The sequence below is a fragment of the Panthera onca genome, chromosome B4 (assembly GCF_046562875.1).
Source record: "Panthera onca isolate mPanOnc1 chromosome B4, mPanOnc1 haplotype 2, whole genome shotgun sequence".
Lineage (NCBI taxonomy): Eukaryota > Metazoa > Chordata > Mammalia > Carnivora > Felidae > Panthera > Panthera onca.
The window spans coordinates 34,263,967-34,273,431 of record NC_138345.1 but is presented as its reverse complement, the minus strand read 5'-3'; the positions used below and the strand labels follow the sequence as shown (position 1 = coordinate 34,273,431).

At 38.5% G+C, this 9,465-nt stretch overlaps 1 protein-coding gene across 9 annotated transcripts in view; it reads left to right on the top strand.

Annotated features, from left to right (window-relative positions):
• Window positions 1-395: 395 nt before the first annotated feature.
• Window positions 396-9,465, top strand: part of BCL2L13 (BCL2 like 13) — an 88,292-nt gene continuing 79,222 nt past the window's right edge. For 2 of the 9 annotated variants that reach the window (XM_078450254.2, XM_060658946.3), the window contains exon 1: window positions 401-584. The gene's annotated coding sequence lies outside the window, so the exon portion shown is untranslated. Of the gene's footprint in view, window positions 585-605; window positions 718-9,465 lie in introns of those variants that run through there. The other 7 variants (XM_078450248.2, XM_078450244.2, XM_060658943.3 and 4 more) reach the window with 6 other exon arrangements.

Below are 9,465 nucleotides of genomic sequence, written 5' to 3'. Positions count from 1 at the left end.
CTTTCAAGGACCGTCTTCCCCGACAAATGGCTGCGAACTCTGCAGCTCTCTTGAACTCTCCAGACGCTTCTCTAACCCGTTCGCTTGCACACACTTAAACCTCAATACTTGTTACCCCAATACATCCCCAGAACGTTCTGCAAAAGGAGCAATGCTCCTTTCCGCGGGAACGGCCAGCCTCTCTCTCCACACGATTGGTTCTTCAATATCCCAATACCCTTTCTCCAGCCATCAAAGACCTCCGCCCCCGAATCATAGACGTGAGCGACTCCTGGTAAGAGCGGGCTAAGAGAGGTCGGCTCTTCCGGGTCACATCTGCGAACACACCTCCGGACCTCTATGATTCGCGCTTCCGCTCGGAAGAACAGCACCACCTCTCTTCCGGCGTTCCTCTGCGCTCCCGGCCCGCCCCGACGCTGTCGGTGACGGAAGCACGCCGGGGGTGACCTCACCTTCCAACATGGCGGCGGCGGTAGATTAGGGCCGCGGGTCGAAGCAGCCACCGCCGCTGGGGGACCCTGTCGGAAACGACTGCCGCCGCCGCCGCCCCTTCCATCTCTTCTGGGGCAAGGGGCCAGGGCCAGGTGAGGGGAGTGGGGTTTTGGGCAAGGCAGAGTTGGGTCCTCATCCAGCTCCTCAGGCGGTTTTCACTGGGCAGGAAGGTATCCAGAGACTGTGCCGAACCACTGGCTCCCCAGTGGTTCCGACGACGCGTGAGTGAGTGTCAGTGAGTGTGTGACTGTGAGTGAGTGAAAGAGTGTGTGTGTGTACCGGCGCTTCTTTGCCCGAGGGTTCTCAAAGCATGAGGGGCCCATTTCTTTGTAACCGGACCTGTCCAGCGTGGTCCCACCGCGGACGCTTGTTGAGCGGGGCTTCCTGAGAGGGCTGCCAGAGGCGGAGGAGCTCAGCCCTTGCCCTACACCGCTGCTGTTCCCCACAAAGACCTTCACGTGGAAAACCCGTGTCCATTTTTAGGACCAGGCTGGGGAACGTGGATTTCTTTTTAGTCGAGGGAGAAGGTTTCATGCGATTCGTTTGGAATGATTGTAGATTAGGTCTGCCAGTCCTAGTTGTTTCTTCTCACAGATTGTTAGAATTTTTTTAGCCTTTATTCACTGCTGTTCTGACACCCCTCATTATTATTACTTATTTTGCAGAAAAATCTGCTTTCTTATTCTTGGAGGCAGTACAGTTCACACTAAGTCCTTTATTCCTTTGATTTTTATCCTCTCACTATTCCAAGGAAATGCCAGGTTTCTTTCCTTCATAACCAGCTATGAAGGAGAACTCCTAGACTTTGAGTTGAGGCTTTAAACCTGGGTTGAAAATCAGACGGATCTGACCAGTTCACACGCTCCCCATTGGGATCTTTGCCTTAACCACTCCCCGCTCAAGTATTTGTTTGTTTATACAAAATAGCTGTCTCACTGTCTCTATTTAGAAGTTTTAAGCTGAACTGAGGTTAATCTCTAGCCTCCCCCCCCCCCCCCCAACCCCGTGTTTGTTTTTTGTTTTTTGTTTTCATGATATAAAGCAAAACAAACATAAAGTCTTTTGCGAAATTGTCAGTAAGATTTCCTCTGGAGGTTTGGTGTAAACCAGAATGTTGATCTCTGCCCTAACTTGTTGTGACCTTGGATGAGTTGCCACACCCTTCTAGTACCTTCTTTTTTATCTCATAGAAAATTAAGCAAATGTTTTTGTAGGTAGTAAACTATTTATGCCTCATATACATAATTGGATAAATGTACAGTGCACATCTGCACCTGCAAATTGAACTATTTAAGCCATTTTGGAATATTCTTCCTTTGATAACAGGCCAGTAAGGGTTTTGGAAATCTTTTTACTCTGGTCGGGTACTATTTTCAGTATTTTTTTTTTTTTAATGATTCATTTTCTCATGCAGGCTTGTACCCCAGCAGTTGAGTTTAGTTGAAGGATATATAAAGTTGAGTCCAACCAGTTTTGTAAAGGAAAGATATGCTCTCTATCGTGTAAGTTAGTCAGTACTAAATACCTTCTATACTAAACTTTAGGACAAATAATTTGCAACAGTAATCATTGTTTTAAAACTACATTTCTCTTATGAAATACTTTAGACATGCAAAACAAGTTTTAAACAATCAGTCTTGTTTTCTTTTTATCATTTTTTTTCAAATATTTTGATTCATATCTTTTTCCAAATAGTCACCAAGATTTCTTATTTAATATGTATTACAGCGTTGAAGGGAGGGAGTTGTTTTCAGAGTAGCTGATTATTTAACACCTTTATCAAGATCTAATTAACATGCAATTCATCAATTGCATGATTCAATTTTTTTTAAAATGGTTTTTAGTATATTCACAGAGTGTGAAACCACCAACTCAATTTTGATCACCCCCAAAAGAAACCTTGTAGCCGTTAGCAGTCATTCATTATTCCCCACCTCCGCTAGGTAGGCAAGCATCGCTTTACTTTCTATTTCTATAGATTCACCAATTCTGGATATTTCATATAAACAGGATTATACAACATGTGGTCGTTTGTGACTGGCCTCTTTTACTTTGCATGATGTTTTCAGGATTCTTGCATGTTGTAGCATGTATCAGTACTTCTTTTTATGGTCACATAATATGCCATCGGGATATACCAATTTTCTTTATTCATCAGTTGATGGGCAGTTATTTCCACTATGTGGCTGTTAAATATTATGCTGCTGTAACTGTTCATGTGCAAGTTTTTGTTTAGACATGTGTTTTCATTTCTTTAGCATATACGTAGGAGTGAGACAGAGTAACTGAATTTTATGCCTCCCTTTTACAAAGCTATTTACACATGCATGGGAAGCCTAATTATGTTGAAAGGCAGAGAGTGAGAGTGAGGCATTCCTCTATAAGTACATTATCTTCATACATTATCTTTGAATGCCAACTGCTGAGTGAAAACATTTTGAGGCAGCTCTTAACACAAGATTGAACTAGAGTATTTCGATTAAGCACGTTTCGGTGTGAAAGGGACTATCTACACTAGAATATTTAGTGTCTGCTGAGTTTTAAAAATGACACCCTCGCCCAGTTGCATTTCTCAGTTGGGTGGGGTGAATTTTTTAAATTTAACAATTTTTATTAGGATTATTTAATTATATTTCTTTTATTTTGGAGAAAGCTAGAATTCTATATGGGCTAATAAAGTATGGATTTAAAAAAATATAGTTATTGGACTTAATTTATAGAACTTTAAAAAAACCCCTATTGAAAACACTAGTGAGTCTTGAAACTAGAGATCTGGTAACCCAAAAACGTTGTTAATGTTTAAAATTCCAGAGTTTTGATTTGTGATTGAGTTATCTGTGGATTTTTATTTTTCTTTTTATAAACTGGGATTATAGATCTGTTCAACTGTATTACTGGAGTATGTAACAGTCTTATTGTAATTTTATTTTAGTGGACAGAAATGATCTAAAAACAAAGCTTGAAATAATTTAATTAAACCATGTTAAATTGTAATCTGTTTCTGTTTTGGCCTGTGGGGTTTAAAGAATACAATATAGCTATGATATTCTAACTCCTTTGTTGGAGGTGGTACTAGAAATTTGTGTTTTCCACAAACATTCAAGGTGATTACGATCAGACAAGTTTGGGAAACAACTACAAAAAACTCTCATGTTGCTGCAGATTTGCTTTTCATAAGAATTTAAAGTCGAATTTAATAGTTGCTGTCTACCTTCTGGTTGTAGTTCATAAATGTGCTTTAATTCCTGTAGTACTATTGGTGCTAGCATCCTGAAATTTGCACTAGTATCCATTAATAGAAGACTGGTTAAAAAAAATAAAGCAAACTATTTATTGTAAATTGTGGATGTTACATTTGTTACTGGAGGATCATGGATGTTTTATTTGTGCCTAGTTTTGGAGATGTCACCAAATGAATGTATAAACATAGGATTAAGTTACCCTAAGCTTCCTCAGGCTGTCCATCTGGCTGACAACTGCCTGTAATTTAATAGAGGAGCAAACTAAAGGTGTAAGTTTGAGAAGGAAACAGGTAGGTGACACAGATATATTCAGTGGCTTGTTAGAATTGTGCAAAAGATAGTTTTTATATTTATTTATTTTCTATTTTTTTTTTTTTTTTTTTTTTAAAGTAAGCTCTATGTCTGACATGGGGTTTGAACTCAGCGATGACTGTAAGATCAAGAGTCACATGCTCCACCAACTGAGCCAGCCAGGCACCTGGATAGTTTTTGTATTTAAAATTGTATTTAAACTTCTGGATACCAAGAATACTTATACCTAATTTGAATTCTAAAGGGTTCTACTGGACAAAATTTAGAGTAAAAGTAACTATATTCTTCTTACCATTTAAAAGGAAGCTTGGGCTGTCTTAGATATGAAATGTACTCTGTGTTGGTCAGGCAGTAGTGGGGTGGACCTGAGCATTGTATTCTGTTTCCAGGAAAGCTCTGGGTGGTGATCTCAGATCGTATTTAACTTTCATCCATTCTTTTTCCTTTTTTTCCTTGCCCCATTCTTAAAATTGACAAATTTGTTTCTTTCAGTACTCTGCAAAAACACCCTGTTAGTCTACCAGTTCTCCCTGCTATTATTGTTGTTAGTGTCTTCACCTCTGGGTTTTTCTCACCCAGTACCTTGCCTGGCATACAGTAAATATGCGTTGAGCAAATGCAAGGCTCAGAGTTCGGAACTGAAGAGGATGTATGTACCTGACCAAGTGATTGCACTGTTAATTAGCTGTATGATTTTGTGTAAATAAATTATCTATTCTTGTTTCTTCATCAATAAATTGAGACTATTACCTTTTCCTTCTAGCATAGAGGATTGTCTGACAACACATGGAAGAGTGCTTTAGAAATAGAGGTCTCGTGCAGATGTAATTTATTTCTATTTGTTTGAAATGCAAGAGCCCATTGTGCAATATGGGCTACTCTGCACTACAGAATGTTGCAATGGAAGTGGATGCCCTCTCTTCCCATAATACCCTTAGAGTACTGACCCTGTAGTAGTGTTGTGGAGTTTACATTTTGCACATTCTCAATGCCTTTGTTCTGTAATTTAATACAAACACACTAGATGCGTAATAGTGTTCCTAGGGTCTGTCTACTGCGCCACCTAACCACAGGCCTGAGTGAGCTGCTTTGTTGCTATACGACTGGAAGCTCATACTATAAGTCTGGCATGTTTAGGTCTGATATGTTTATAACTAGATTCTCTGATACACATTTAAAGCCTAAAAACTGTATATTGAACTTAAATGATTAAAGTTTGTAGTATCATCTCCATTAGTGTCCATCATTGAAAAATGATTGAATAGAATATAACCATCCACCAAATATATGGATGTGTGGATATTAACGTGTATACTAGAACTCAGGACTTTGTTGCAAATAGAATAGTGAGTATGGAAGATGGGAAATTATGAAATCTATGATTAAGATTGCATTTATGGTTAGGCAGTTGGGATTTGTAAGAAAATTTGAAGAGCACTAGGCTAAAAATGAAATTTGGAAATTCAGTGAACTATGCTTTTTCTATGGCATCTGGGTCAGAGAATGACTAAAATTGTCTTCAGATACCAATGCTTGATAAATACAGGAATTTGAATATAACAAATTTGAGAACATGAGTTTTTTATTTAAAGCATTATTCAAAATGTGAATACTTTATTCCTGTTACCAAAAAATTCTGAGACCTTTGTAGAGCTGAAGTTTTGTTACTGATTTGCTGTGCTCTCCCCTCTCTTTTGGAACTTCATAATTTATTCCTTGCTTTCTATATTTATTTGTATCTCATTTGACTCCTCCACTTGAGTGTAAACATGCTTAAGACTCTGTGTACAAAAACAAAACAAATGGACTCTCAAACGTTGTCTGTCTCTCTCTGGCCTCTATTCTTTTCTTCCCTTCCAACCCAGGCTCTTTGAAAGAATAGCCTAAAACTCCTTTCTCTACGTTTTCACTTCCCATTCATTCTTCAACTCCCTACCTTCTGCCATTGACCTTGCCAGCCACATAGAACTGGACTTTCAGGGATCATTACCTTGATATTTTCGTTCTTTTTGGTGTGTTGTTGCATTTTGTACATGTCTTCACTATCTTCTTGTTGAAGTGCCTCCACTGATTCTGTGACCACACTCTTTTCTGGTTTTCTTCCTACCTTTCTGACTGTTTCAGTCCTGATTTTAGAGGTCATCTCTGCCAGCTTTTCATCTTTTGGCCACACCTGAAATGTTAGTTTTGCCCTGAATTCTAATGGTGTTTGTTTTTCAGATTAAACCAGTATATCTCATCATATTTTTTTGAAGTTTATTTATTTTGAGAGAGAGAGAGAAGGGGAGAGGGGCAGAGAGGGAGAGGAATCCCAAGCAGGCTCTGTTGTCACCACAGAGCCCGATATGGGGATTGATCTTGTAAAGCATGAGATTGTGACCTGAGCCAAACCGAAAGTCACATGCTTAACCAACTGAGCCACTTAGGCGCCCCACTCACATATTTTTTTAAACCATGTCTCCTTTTGGTAAATAAGAAATTCTCTGGCTCCTATTCTGATGGTAGTGCTTGGGGTAGGGAGTGATAGGTGTATTTATTCTTCCCTCCCATCCCTGCATGAAGTCACTGTTACAAAGAAGGTTGAAGATTTACTGAGCTTTATTTTCTATACTTTTAATCAGAAAACAGTAGGTAATATTTCCTTCTCCAGTGTGAAACTATCTATTGAATATGGGTTTTGAAATGTAGTACTCTTTCTCACTCCTTCTGGAAATTTTGACACTTCTACCTATAGGAAGTCACTAACTCTCCATTCACTCTCCTTAGATAATTTCATTGACTTGTATCTATGTAGAGCACAATTTTGTATCTCCAGTCCAGACCTCTTAATATAAGACTTGTATGTCCAACTACTTGTACATCTACACCTGGACAACTCATAGGTATTTTGAAATTCAGTATGCCCTAAAGTGAACCTGTTATCCTCTCCTAAGCCAGCTTTTCCTATATTACCTGATTTAAGAAATAGGAATAAACACTACTTTCAGGGCACTTCAGTCGGTCAGGTGTCCAACTCTTAATGCCGCCTTGAGTCATAGTCCCAGGGTTGTGGGATTGAGCTCTGCGTTGGGCTCTGCACTGAGTATGGAGCTTGCTTAAGATTCTCTCCCCCCCACCCCGCCTCCCTCTCACTCCCCCTCCCCCTTCCCCACTGCCCGTCTCCCCTGCTCACTTTCTAAAATAAAATGAAAAAAATTTTTTAAATACCACTTTCCATATACTGCCTAGATTACCCTTTCATTGAGTTAGCTAACAAATCTTTGAAACTCTTTATATTTTTCCTATCTATCCCCGTTTCTGGTGTTCCTGCTCTAATTTATGCCTTCATACATCTCTTGTTTAGATTATTCCTATATTCCCCTAACTTGTGTCCTTTCCTCCAATTTCTATCTTTAATACCACCTCCAGGATGATTTTTTCTAAAATATAATCTGTTGGGGTGCCTGGCTAGCTCAGTTGTAGAGCATCCAAGTCTTGATCTCAGGGTTGTGAGTTCAGGCCCCACATTGTGTGTGGAGCCTACCTTAAAAAAAACATACAAATATACATGTTTATACATATATATATATATATATATATATATATGTGTGTGTGTGTGTGTGTATATATATACATGTACACATACATATATGTATGATCTCTTGATATGCTTTTCTTGCTTAAAACCCTTCAATAGTTGTAGTAGTGTTTAGCCTGTTTTACGTCATGATCTAATTTGAAAATCTAATGAAAGAAATGGAATGATTTTTCTCTCCAGAAAAAAAATGCACATGCACATAGAATTTGCATTTTAGGGGGTTCATTCATGAATATGGTTAAAATAATTCCTTGCTTATAGGATAAAACCTAAACTTCCTCACGTCCCATAGCATAAAAAGCATACCAAATGCTGACTGCTGCTTACTCCTGCTAAACCTCATCCCCCTTGTATCTTATGATTTAGCCATGTTAAATTCCATAGTTTTTATGTTCTGTGCTGTTTCAAAACGTTCCTGTGCTTTTTTTCTGGTCATCTTCACATCTGAATTCCTTCATTCCATCCCCCTAAACTGGTTCAGTTAGTGAATATCTACTCATGTTCCAAGATTGGTTTGTATTTTACTTTCTAAAGCCTTTCCTGGTTTCTACTTTTTCCCTGTCCCAGAGAGACTCTTTTGGGTTGCCCTTCCCTACTCTGGATACTGACTTGTATCATAGAATGTTATTGTTATTCGTAATTTTTGTTTTCTTCTACATGGTCAAAAACTCCAGAGGGCAGATGGTTTATCTTAATGCCTGGAGAGTACCTTGTATCTTAAGAAATAAGTGTGTGTTGAATGAACACAAAAAATTATCAGAAGATACTGACTTCTGTTTCAGGAGGTATAATTACTAGGTTGATATGTGGACTTTGCAGAATTTGAAGATTTTTCTAAACTAAAATTAGTAATCTTCACATGAAAGTAGTGTATTAAAATTGTTGAGAAACTGCCTTAGAAGTTTTAAGAAAATTAGGTTCCAGCCTTGGCCCGTGTTCCAGTTACATCTTGGTTGCCAACAACACAAAGTGATTTTAGCTTATTTAAGCAGAAAAGGAACTTATGAAAAGGGCATTGGATAGCTCACAGAATGGATGGGAAAGCAGGAAGGAACCAAGGGAGACTCGGCTGCACATTCAGCCAGGGTCAGGCCAAGAAATAGAAGAGATAGGACATTGCTATTGGATCTGCACCACTGCCTCTGCTGACCTAGGATCACAAGCTTATCCATGAATTATCATTACGTGTCTTTCCAGATTCTAGATCCTAGTGTGAGTCTTTGACTTGGCTGACGCTGCATGCCACAGAACAGAACAGGAGAGAAAAAGTCTAGTTGTTTTAGTTTTTGTAGTGGGGTTGGGAGATTTGTTTCCAACCAAGATTGACACAATGTTGGATACATAGGAAATTGGTTTCAGATGGCAGGCAGGAGCTAAACAACAACAACAACAAAAACTGAAGTACAGCACTGCTGCTAGTTAATCCCTGGCTGATAGGCCTCAGAAAATTTATTTTATCTCTATGGGTATCCCTTTTCATATTTTTAATTTTGAAATTCTGTCTTCTCACCATTAAATGGTAACAGTGTAAAAGTATGAAATATCTGGTAAAACATCAGGTAAGAACATAGTGGTTGTGGCTTTCATTTCTGTGAAGTAAAGTGTAACACTTTTTCCCTTTCTTTGGAGTATGTATTTGTAATTTTGAAATACCTTTTTGAAGTTTATAAACTTCTAAAGTTGAGCAGGGTAGTCCAAGGCCTGTTGTTTGAATTATTGTATGTTTTGGTATAATTTGGTAGCATTGTTCCCTGAAGATGGGAAACAATAGGGTTTATTTATTTATTTATTTATTTTTTTATAGTTTTTTTTTTTTTTTTTACAATAGGGATTTTTATTTTT